The sequence below is a fragment of the Eriocheir sinensis genome, chromosome 27 (genome assembly GCF_024679095.1).
Source record: "Eriocheir sinensis breed Jianghai 21 chromosome 27, ASM2467909v1, whole genome shotgun sequence".
NCBI classification, from domain to species: Eukaryota; Metazoa; Arthropoda; class Malacostraca; order Decapoda; family Varunidae; genus Eriocheir; species Eriocheir sinensis.
The window spans coordinates 5,080,989-5,093,422 of NC_066535.1; the positions used below are offsets into that span (position 1 = coordinate 5,080,989).

Here is a 12,434-nt window from a genome sequence, read left to right on the forward strand (position 1 = left end):
GTACGTCAGGTTCACTGTTTGTTTCAAGGGGAATTGTAATACAGAGATTGTGTTATACTATTTCGAATTAGTATGAATAAAAACTCGTATTACGTACACATATTCATACATGCATTCATACACACAAACTTACACACACACATACATACATACATTCATACATACATATACACATACATACATAGAGACCTACCTAACAAAATACCTTCTCCATACATACATACATACATACATACATACTTGCACACCTGCGTCGTGGAGTGCGTGTGGTTACGTATTTGCCTTCCAGTTCCACGGTAATTTTAGGTTGATGTAGAGATTATTCCATTTTTCCTGTTATCTTTTTTTCCTCCTTCGGTGCGGGCCTAACGGATCCTGATGTTCATATGTTCCTCTGTTGCAGGTAAAGGAGGCCCGCGGCTACCACCACCACCACCACCACCACAGGTAAGTCTGGCAATGTTGCTTACCTTTGTTCCTTATTTTTTCCTACCTATCTTTGATACATACACACCCATACGGACATTCATATACATACTACCTACCTATCTACTCACATACATAGTTACACACGGCATTCACAGAGGCACACATACACACATATATACCCACAGTAACGTACACGCACATGAACACCTGCGTGCTTACCTGTATTATTGCACGGAGCGGTCATGCACGAAGAATTTTATGTCATCTGTACGAGCGAACGGAGGTATGGATTGTGTGTTTGTGTGTGAGGAATGAAGGAAGGAATGTCTGCTGGTTGGAGGTATGTATTTGTCTGTATCTATCTATCTGTTTAGTCATCTATCTGTGTATCTATTTGTATACCTTTCTACCTGTCTGTTTGTACCTGTTTGTTATCTTTCACTTTTATTATCTGTACGTAAAATAGATTATCAGACATTTTTTTCACTGCTTCTCGATATTCACTCACACACACACACACACACACACACACACACACACACACACACACACACACACACACACACACACACACACACACACACACACACACACACACACACACACACACACACACATCTCTCTCTCTCTCTCTCTCTCTCTCTCTCTCTCTCTCTCTCTCTCTCTCTCTCTCTCTCTCTCTCTCTCACACACACACACACACACACACACACACACACACACACACACACACACACACACACACACACACACACACACACACACACACACACACAAACATCTCTGCCTATATTATTGCCTTTTCTTGTCTTTTTGCGGTTCACTTTTGCAGCCTTTTGTGGTCCCTCTTTGACAATGAAAACAGTGACGCTGCGACCACGACCGCCACGTCCCCTAAACAACCCTTCCACTCCCAAAGCCTCGGCCCTTCAAGCGGGAAACCCTAAATATGCGCCCAACCTGAGACTCGCCATCTTTAAATCTTAAGACTGACCCTCTGACCCTGTAAGACCCAAGCCTTTTGCTCTCTTCAACCTTGACCTTGGATGCACGACACTCCCTGGCCCTCTCCACCCTTTGACCCCCACCACCCATGCACTGACCCCCTCCACCCCCTCTCTCCCGTAATTCCTTCAACATCTCTCCCAGCTGAATCCATCATCCTCGTCCACTCACGCCCTTCCACCCCTTTCCACACCCCTATTCACTTTCCTTTTATCCGTGCAACTTTTCCTTCCCCATCCACGACCTTCCACCACCACCTTCACTACCTCCACAAGTTTCCTCACCACCATCCACCTTCCTCTCTTCCGAATTACTGTTTTCCCCTATCCACTACCTTCCACCACCACCTTCACTACCTTTCTCACGCCCCTTCATCCCTTTCTTCACCCTTTTCCACCTATCCATTCTACCTTTCCTCCCCTATACATACCCATCCACCACCCGCGCCACCTCGCCTCGCCACGCCAGCACTCGTCCGCGTGAAGGCGCTGAGTCGCTGACCTCCGCGCGGTTGCACAAAATGTAAATTCAGCAAGCGGTCAGCGAGCTCAGGAACCTGCCAGAGAAAACCTGTTTGGGGGCCGCTGGCTCCACGCATATGACGGCGACCATGTGTGTGTGTGTGTGTGTGTGTGTGTGTGTGTGTGTGTGTGTGTGTGTGTGTGTTGGGTTGGGTTGGGTTGGGCTGTGTGTGTGTTTGTTTGTTTGTATGTGTGTGTGTGTGTGTGTGTGTGTGTGTGTGTGTGTGTGTGTTGGTAGTTATCGGGAAATCTTGAATGCAATGTTGTGTTCTAATTTCGTTAACACGTACGATAAAAACGAGTTTCATTAATCATAAAAGCACACATACTAAACACACACACACACACACACACACACACACACACACACACACACACACACACACACACACACACACACACACGCCGCTCTCTCTCTCTCTCTCTCTCTCTCTCTCTCTCTCTCTCTCTCTCTTATTTGTCCTAACGCCCTAATTTCAACACCGTATCATGTTTCTCCATCACACTCTTCCTTCCACCCTTTCCTCCACCCATTTCTTTTTACCCTTCACTCACCCACACCACTCCACACTGGCTTGCCTTCCCATCCTGGATCAAAATATTCCTTCTGCCCACACTTCGATACCCTCCCAACCTTTACTAAGAGGCCACACTTCCTCACCCGCAATTCCACAACTCACAGCCACTCACTCTATTTGTTTCCTCATCCTCACCGGCACTAAGCTCCACTCCCTTCATCTCCACCTCCAGACCTTCCACAACCCACAATCTTCCTGTCACATGTAGTATTTTTTCTTCTATTCTTCCACCAAGCACATCTTACTCTCCTCCTCCCCTTTCCCATCCACTCTAAACCCCTTGCTTCCACTACACGATCCTCGCTTGTTCGTATATCTCTCTCTCATTCTCATGCCTTCCTCCCCCATCTACTCACCACTCAGTTCTCTCTCCCTCATCCTTCCTCAGACAAGCACATCTCCCCCTCCTTTTCTCACCGTTCCCACCACTCTATCCTCTTATTTCCCTCTCTCGACCTCATCACGCTGGGTCATATTCAGGTTATTTTGGCACACAAGCACACATACTTAACAAGGCTTTCGTAAGAGTTCAGGGCATTTCCATGAGTAGTTTAATTGTCCTGGTGGTAGTTTGACCCTTCTTTTATACTATGAACCCAAAAGAACACTCGTGAGGACCCGATTAATCTCCAGTTTGGCTTTTGGATGTGGTTGATGTGAGAGGCAGAAGCGCTTGAGAATACCGACTCCTATCTCTCCCTCACTCTTCCTCACACAAGCACATGTTCCTCCCTCTCTCCTCCTCCTCCCCCCCCCCCCTTCCCTCGTCCTCCTTCCTCCCCTTCTCTTTCCCCCTCCTTCCCCCCCCTTTTCTCTCCCCCTCGTCACCCACAACCTAGACCACCGAAGGAATGGTTTATGACTCCTGCAAACAATCTCTCTCTAAAAAAACGGGAACCTCGACTGAAGAAAAAAAATACCCTTCCACCGCTCGTTGTTATTGTTCGTCCCTCCTTTTATTTAGGGCTGTCCCGACGAAAGGCACCGGGACAGTTTTATGGAGGTCGGGGAGAGCTTTAAGCCTTTGCTAACGAGGAGTTTAATGAAGCGACGACAAGCTCTTCTCACTCACCGTTGTTGTAAACGTGACAGAGGAAAATGAACGGAAAGAGAACGAGGAACGATGAACTATTTCTGTATCGTGTCTCTCCTGACCCTGTGACTATGGAACTGAATGTAAGGAAAAAAAAAAGTAGGTGTGAAACTGAAAAGATAGAAAACAGGGCACAAAATGGAATAGAACCTCGCGCTCGCCCCCCAGAAAAAGAAATAGATAAATATAAAAAGAAAATATGAATCTACGAAGAGAAAAAAAGCTAACCCGCACTATCGGCCAAAACGTAGAAAAAGAAGTTGTCTATTAGTTAGTGTTTAAGCCGAAAATAATTAGCAAAACATTATAAAAACTGAAAATGAAGAAAATAAAACATAGAAAGGAATGAATAGAAACTCGCACACATAAAACGAGAAAAAAAGGATAAAAACAAATATATCCATGAAAAACAATAGTAGTCGTTTCAGTAATAAATAAATAAAAAAAATAGTAAACACAATAATCATAAAACTAGAGGCCAAGAACAATAAGACATAAAGTGGATGAACAGCAACTCGCACACACACACACACACACACACACACACACACACACACACACACACACACACACACACACACACACACACACACACACACACACAACAAAAAAAAAAAAAAAAAAAAAGGAAAAGAAAAAACAAACGAAAACATATATATCCACGAAAAACAAGAGTCGTTTTAGTTGTTGTTGTTCCAATTTGAAAGAGTTGATGGGCTGTTGCGGTTGTTGAAGGCTAAGAAGGCAGTGTGGTTGGCTGTTTTAGTGGGATGTGGTCAGTCGATGGGTGTGGCGTTGGTATGACCAGGAGGAAGTGTGGTGGCGAGGGTGCTGGTGGTGGAGGTGATGGTGATGAAAATGGAAGAGGAGGCAAAGATGATGGTGGAAAGGAAGGACGACTAGAAGGAGGAGGAAGAGAGGGAGAACTAGGAAGAAAATAAGGATCAGGCGATGCGGTGATGATGATATGGTGATGGCAGTAGTAGTGTGGAGGATGGAACGTAGAGTGTAGTGATGACGGTAAAGGGAAAAGGAGGAGGAGGTGATGATGATGGTGGTGATTGGGGTGAGGGAGGGGATATATTGGCGAAGGAGGAGGAGGAAGTGGTGACGGTGGTGGTGGTGGTGCTTGGTGGCCGGACGAATGTGGTTGTTTTAGGATGTTTTATTGAGGTCAAGCAGGTGAGCTGGGGTGGTGGTGGTTATGGGGGCTGCTGAGGGAGTGAAAGAAGGAGGCAGAGGAGGAAGGGTAGTGTAAGCGATGATGATGGTGGGGGAGCATCATGGCGTCGTTTTGCGGCTCAGTGAACATCGTTATTGTTTTGAAGTGTTTTAAGAGTTTGGTCAAGGGGATGGGTGTGGCTCGGGTGTGTCAAGGAAGGAAGGAAGGAAGGGCGGAAAGGGCAGGGGCGTAACCTTGAGTGTGGGCCTCGTTGTACCCTTAACAGCGTGGCCGAAAACAAGGCGAGGTGATTAGAACGGCGCCTTTCATGTACAAATGCCCGTCTCTACACAGCCACGTGAAAAAGCGGGTGATTACAACGGTATCTTTAGTGTTCGGGTAAGCATCTCTACCCAGCCACGGAGGTAAATGAAGCAGCGGGTAATGTGAGTGGTTCCTTTAATCTTCCGGTACTATATGAAAAAAAAAACCCATCCTCGGTAGATTGATTAAAGGGACGCTTGGGAAAGGAGAAGAGATAAAAGACGTTAGGGAAAGGAGAAGAGATAAAAGACATTAGGGAAAAGAGAAGAGATAAAAGACGTTAGGGAAAGGAGAAGAGATAAAAGACGTTAGGGAAAGGAGAAGAGATAAAAGACGTTAGGGAAAAGAGAAGAGATAAAAGACGTTAGGGAAAGGAGAAGAGATAAAAGACGTTAGGGAAAAGAGAAGAGATAAAAGACGTTTGGGAAAAGAGAAGAAATAAAAGGATAAAGGAAGGGGAACGAATGTGAATGTAAAGGAAACAGGAAGATTCTTTATTGTTGAAGAAAATGTAAAGTAAAAGGAAAGCTGTGAAGAATTAAGAGTGCGTTAAAAAAAGTAAAATGGAAAAGGAAGGAACGGAAAATAACTGATGAAGTATGCTGAAAAAAAAGACAAAAAAGGGAAATAAATCACAAGACGAATTATGAAAAGCAAAGTCGAAGGAAGGGTAATAATAATAGGTTAAAACAATGAAAGAGAAAGAGGCAGAGAAGCTTCGATAAAGATAGATAATAAAAACGAGTAGGAAAATATAAGGTTAAGAGAATGAAAGGAAAACAAAGCACAACAAGAAACGAAGGAAAAGAGAAAAGGTGGAGACGGAAGAGGAGACAGGAACGGAGGAAGACAAGGAAGAAATAAGATGAAAAGAAGGAGGTAGCGATGATGGTGGAAAGGAAGGACGACTAGAAGATGGAGGAGGAAGAGAAGGAGAAGGACTAGGAAGAAGAGGAAGGGGGGAGAAGAACGAAGAAAAGGAGGAGGCTGTGTGGTGATGATGATGGTGGTGATGGTAGTAGTTGTAGGGGAAGGAAGGAGGGAGGGAGGGAAAAAGGGAGTTAGGTAGGGGAGGAGGAAGGGAGGGAGGTCAGGACAGGTGTTGGGGGCACGGGGGCTGTCCAGGTAAGGATAATAAAGCAACAAAGGTGTTATTAGTCTATTGGGGAGTTTACGATCCGTTTACTGCCGGCCGACTAATAAAAAAAGATGTTAGGCAGATTAAGTGAACTCCTTTCCCCCTTTTTTCTCTTTCTTTTTACTTCTGTTTTTTTTTTGTTTCATTTCTTCTGGTGTCTATTCCAATTGTCTATTAGTTTATCTATCAGCACGTTTGTCTATTTTTCTCTGTTTGCTGTGCTTGTCTACATTTCTGTCTTATTTATATCCTATCTGTCTCTGTCTCTGTCTCTCTCTACCCTCACGCTTGAATAGTGTTTTCCTATTTTCACTATGTTCTCCTTTGTTACTTTCTTGTCTTACCTTTTTTCTTTGATTTCTTTTTGTTTATTTTTCTTTTCTTTGCATTCTTCCTTTACTTTTTTTCATTCTTTCTTCTCAGTATTTCTATCTTTCTCCATTTCTTTCTTGCTTCCGCGAATGCATCTTTTTTTCCAACCCTTTTCCATTCTCTACTTCACTTTTATTCATATTCTATCATTTTGAAGGCCACTATAATGCCTACCTGTCCAACCTGCACGTCTTCATTTAACCTGCACCACATCACTCCATTCTCGCCTATCATGACATTCACCCATTCCTTACTCTCCGTACCCCTCCCTCAATCCCCTCCTACACTTCCTTCCCTCGTCCCTCTTCTCCTTCCCTTCCTCCCCTCATCCCCTCGTCCTTCACCTCCTCCTATCTCCCAAAAGTTTGTAAGATAAATGGCGAGGGCAGCGAGGCATAACAACGACCTTGATGCAATATTTTACACGCTGTCGTCGGCGGGTTGCGTTCAGGAGCCATTATGACGCTCTGAATGGAACGATTTATCACGGAGGAGCGCTATTGTGCGGGACAGGGCAACGGCGTTCTGGAATCAGCGCCATCCTCGTGTTTCCTAATCTTTCCTGTCCCTCCCCTTCGATTACGGCTGATGGAGGAGGAGGAGGAGGAGGATTGAAAGGAGAGTCAGAGAAGAAGGAGGAGATGAAGATGAAGGAGGAGGAGAAGGATCAGTGTTGAGAGGAGAGTCAGAGAGGTGTTTGATATTCTTGTTTACGATTATAAGAGAAAAAAGTTACCGCTTGCAGATGAAGATGGAAAAAGAGGAGGAAGAAGAGGAGGAGGAGGAAGAGGAGGAGGAGAAGAAGGAGGAGTATTAGGATTGCGGGAAGAGATCAAGATGTTTAAGATTTTTGTTTACCATTACAAGAAAGAGAGAAGAAAATATCGTCTGATTGTACAACTCATTTCTCGGTTTCACTTTCCATTATTGCGAGTCCTTGTTATTTCTTTCCTATCGTTTATCTTTTCCGTGACTTCCTCTTTCTCATATCATTGCTTACCGTTGCCTTTACTACTGCCCCCTTCTTTTAAAATATCCTTTCTCTTTGCTTTCGTAATCTTCCTTTTCGTAATTCTTCCTCCTGTGTTTACGTTGCTTTGTTGCCCTTTCGTTCATTCACATCTCTCTTTGTTCTCTGCGTGTACATATGTTTCTTTTATTAACTGTACGTAGTGTGAAGGGTGACTAAGGCAGGCGAGGGATAGAGAGAAAGGCAGTTGCTCAAGAGGGAAGATAAGCCTCGTCCGTCATTTGGTTATATTGGTCAAAGCTTATTTTTTTCTGTTTAATATGTTCAGGTGATTCTGCTGTAATATTGTTGGTGATTGGGGTGGAAAGTATGATGCTGAGGAGGATGAGGAGGATGAGGATGAAGAGAAGGACGAAGAAGAGGAGGAGGAAGAGGAGGAGGAGGATAAGAAAAAAGAATAATAAAAATGAGAATAAGAGTAAGAAGAAAAGCGATCCAGCATGCGCCTCGATATTAAAACAAGAAGAAAAATATAAGTTAAAATCTCATCGCCGCTCCAGGTTCTTGCTATCAGAGTCACCGCGTACAACTCTTCTCTCTGCCTTTCTTGCTATCATAAATTGCTGTTCTTCATTTTAACTCCTAGCTATTCCTCTTTTTTTTTTGTTTATTTATTTATTTATTTATTTTTTCTGTATCGTCCGTGTTGGAGCCGGGCAGGGGGATTATTATCTGATGCCGCATTGAAATTTCTCTCCTACGCACTTCCTTTAAAATCGACGCCTTTCAGTTCATGCCTTGTAATTCAGATCGTTTACTTTGAATATTTCTCTTATACATGATCCATATATACAATTAGTTTCATGCTGTTGATGTTTAGGCCTTGTGTTAGTCTCCATTCGCTTCAAATCGCACTGGCTTGTTTAAATACTTGCAAAAATACTTAATCATTATTTTGTCAAGAGTGGGAAGAGGAAGGTTAAAAAAAAAAGGGAGGAAGGAAGGGAAGGAAGAAAGAAGGACGGAAGGAAGAAAGGAAGGATGGAGGGAAGGAGGGAAGAAAAGAAGAAAGAAAGGAAGGAAGGAAGAAAGAAAGGAAGGATGGAGGGAAGGAGGGAAGAAAAGAAGAAAGAAAGGAAGGAAGGAAGAAAGAAAGCAAGGATGGAGGGAAGAAAGAAAGGAAGGAAGGAGGAAAGAAAGAAACAAAGGAACAAAGAAAGAAAGAAAGAAATTAATCAAGAAAGGAAGGAGGAAAGAAAGAAACAAAGGAACAAAGAAAGAAAGAAAGAAAGAAAGAAAGAAAGAAAGAAATTAATCAAGAAAGGAAGGAGAAAAGAAAGGAACAAAGGAACAAAGAAAGAAAGAAATCAATTAAGAAAGGAGGGAAATAAGGAAGGAAGGAAGAAAAGAAATATGAAAGAAAGAAGCAAAGAAATGAATGAATGAAAGAATAATTAAATAAATGAAGGAACTAAGGAAGGAACAAACGAAGGAACGAGTGAATGAACGAAAGAGGGAAGTAGGAGGGAAGGAAGGTGGCCTACACATGGATATAAGGAGACAACAAGAAGGCAATCAGACTAAACATGGCAACTCCTGAGAATTTGTTATCCTCCAGCTTCCCTCCCCTTCCATAAATCTACCTAACCTCCATTTGTGGCTTTCAATCGTGTTTACATCAACTACACATCTACTTAATTCGTTCCATTCATCCACTACCTTATTCATGAACCAGTTTTTACCTGTCTCCCCTAACTTAAATTCATGTGATTTTTATCCATTGCTACGTGTCGAAGTATTCTTTCTGGTGTAAGTATTTCATGTGGCTCCACCTTATTGACTCGTTTTCTTTCTTTAAATTGTCCACTATTGTTTCTTTTATATTCCTTTTTCCTTCTTGTTTGTTTGCTTCCTTTTATGTTTGTTTTTGTTCGTTTATCTTCCTTTCTTCCTTCCTTCCTTTCTTTTTTCTTTCCCTCCTTCCTGTCTTTCTTCCTTCCCTCATCCCTTCTTTCCTTTATCTTTCTTTCTTTCTAAAATCCTTTCTCCTTCCTTCTTTTCCTTTTTTCTTCCTCCTTCATTCATTCTTTCCTTCCTTCCTTCCTTATTTTTAGATAATACTAATTAATCTTCTTCAGCGTTTCTTTGTGCGATACGTTTCTGAACCAGTATACAAAGGTTATATACTTTCTGCACAAATAACAATAATATATAGCAGCATAACCAAGATGGGGATTAACGAGTGCCTGAAACGATTTAAGAACAATCTCTGCGCAGTTACTAACATATGGCGGAAGGAAGACAGGGATGCCGGAAGGAAAAAAAAGAAAACAAAAACCTTGGTGATGATACAATGCTGACCGTGGCGAAGAAGATGTTGGTTGAGCCCTTAATGAAAGTTACCAATAATCCGAAAATTGTAGTGGCCATGCCTTTAGGGGAACCGGGCGTGGGAGAGAGGAAGGTGTGGGGGGCAGGGAGTGGAGGCGCAGGAGTGGAGCGAGGAGGGGTGTGGACTGGAGAGAGGGTGTGGTGCTGTCTGTATGTGTGTGTGTCTGTGTGTCTTTCCGATGATGGCGTGGAGATAACATGTGTGTGGGCTGTGACGGATGTGCGTATGTGTGTTTGTATGTGCGTATGTGTATGGGTTATGGATGTGTGTGTGGGCGTCGGTGATTTCAAGGGCGTGGGCGTGGTGGTACTTGTGGTTCGTTATATTAATGTGTGTGGAGATGTAGATATGTGCCTTACTGTGCTGTGTGTGTGTGTGTGTGTGTGTGTGTGTGTGTGTGTGTGTGTGTGTGTGTTGTTTTTTCATATTTTAATGCTACCATATTCAAGCACTGCCTATTTTTTGTGTCCACATTTCTCATATTTTCTTTCATGCCCAGAGTTTTAAAGCTGTTTTTGCAAGCTATTTTTCTTTCTCCTCACACAGATTAGCAGCCTTTTAAGCCTTCCTTTATTAGCGCTTTTGTTGGCCGTCGCGTATTAATCCTTCACTTCTTTGATAATTTTGTGTGTCTTGGGTTGTTTGATTTTTTCTTCTCATCCTCATTGTTGCTTTAAGTCCCAAACCGGTTTCGTGTACACTAAGACACACACACACACACACACACACACACACACACACACACACAAATATTTTTAGTTATGAAGATTTTTATCTCTTCTTTTTCTTTCTTTATCCTTTCTTTCTTTTTTATTATCTATCTTTTTGATCTTTTATTTTTCCTTTTTCTTTCTTGTTTGTTTGTCTCTTTCTTTTATATGTACCTGTTTTTTTCTTTGTTTGTTTATTTTCTTCTCTTTTTTTCACTCAATATCTCTCACCCTCCACACACACACGTCCTCCTCCCAACACACACACACACACACACACACACACACACACACACACACACACACACACACACATTTCTCCCATACACACACTTCTCTCCTTTCTCTCCCTTCTCTCCCTCCCATCCCATCCCTCACACCACGCTCACCTCTCACCTTCACACACGTGCATCCCGGCGAGTGTGGCGACAGGTGAGTTTTTCAATTAGGGCCAAATGAGCAGAGGGAGGGGCTCTAATTACCGTCCGTCTACCTGGCCTACACCATCACTTAAGCCCGCCCCTCCCCACCTGTCGCCGGCCCTGTTGGAATGTTAACGTAGAAACACTCCCCGCACCTGGCCCTTTAATAACACGGAGCCATGGACGTGTAGACAGACAGACAGACAGACAGACAGACAGGCAGGTAGGCAGGTAGACAGACAGGGACACACACATAGTAATACAGTCGCTAACATAAACGTACAAGAACACACACACACACACACACACACACACACACACACACACACACACACACACACACACACACACACACACACACACACACACACACACACACACACACACACACACATGGAAGGTTACGAAACACATGTAAAACTATTGTAATGGGTTTGACTGAAATGATAATAACTGAGGAATTAGAGAAGAGTTGGGAACGATATGTCAACAACTTTTTTTTTTCATTTTCTATTCTTCTTTCGTTTTCTGTTTTCTTTTCCGTTTATCCCTTTCAAACCGTGTACACATCGTTTTTATTTATTTATTTATTTATTTATTTTTTTTACATCAGAGGACACGGTTCAAGGGCAATAAAAATAGTACAAAAAAAAGCCCGCTACTCATCGCTCCTGTAAAAGATAAAAGTAAAGAGTAGCCAAAAGAGAAGTCAATCTGATTTCTAAATAAATAGTAAGCAACCCTCTTAATGAATCTTTTTTTGCTCTGCTGCCTGTCTCTTCCATTATCTCGTTCTACAATTTGTCTCCTTCCAAGGCCTGCCTCGGAAAGACCTTGGGCCGCCTGTTTTGTTGTGCTCTCTGTCGTTTTTTCCCTCCTATTCATCTCTTGTTCCTATATTTTTTTTCTTGCCACTTCTTATGCGTCCCTGCACTTGTATTGGCTCCCCCCTTCCCCTGCCCCCTGCCGCCCCCTCCCTCCCCCTTCCAGCATTCTCCTCTACTTCCCTTATCGTTATCACTGTCATCAACATTAATATCAAGACCATTTTTCAGCATTCTTCCAGCATAATGGTTTCCCTCCCTGTTGGTATTTTTTTTTTGTGTGTGTGTGTTGCTGAGGTTTTTGTGTTGTGTCCTGTCCCGTGTCCTGTCCCCCTTCCCACTCTCCCCACCACCTATCCTCGTCCCTCCTTGCCCTCAACCCCTCTCCTCCCTCCCGCCCCTTCTCGTCCCTTCTTTCGGCCGCTGAGGGAGTCCCGCCAATCACTGTCACGTCAGCTCAAAAGGCTCATTATGATTGGCTGATAAGGACAACA

The 12,434-nt window shown here is 43.3% G+C and overlaps 1 protein-coding gene across 2 annotated transcripts in view; it reads left to right on the forward strand.

Annotated features, from left to right (window-relative positions):
• LOC127004029 (protein inscuteable homolog) overlaps positions 1 to 12,434 on the forward strand; it is a 225,072-nt gene that overhangs the window by 92,102 nt on the left and 120,536 nt on the right. For both annotated transcript variants that reach the window (XM_050871254.1, XM_050871256.1), the window contains one exon: positions 404 to 447. The gene's annotated coding sequence lies outside the window, so the exon portion shown is untranslated. The remainder of the gene's footprint in view (positions 1 to 403; positions 448 to 12,434) is intronic.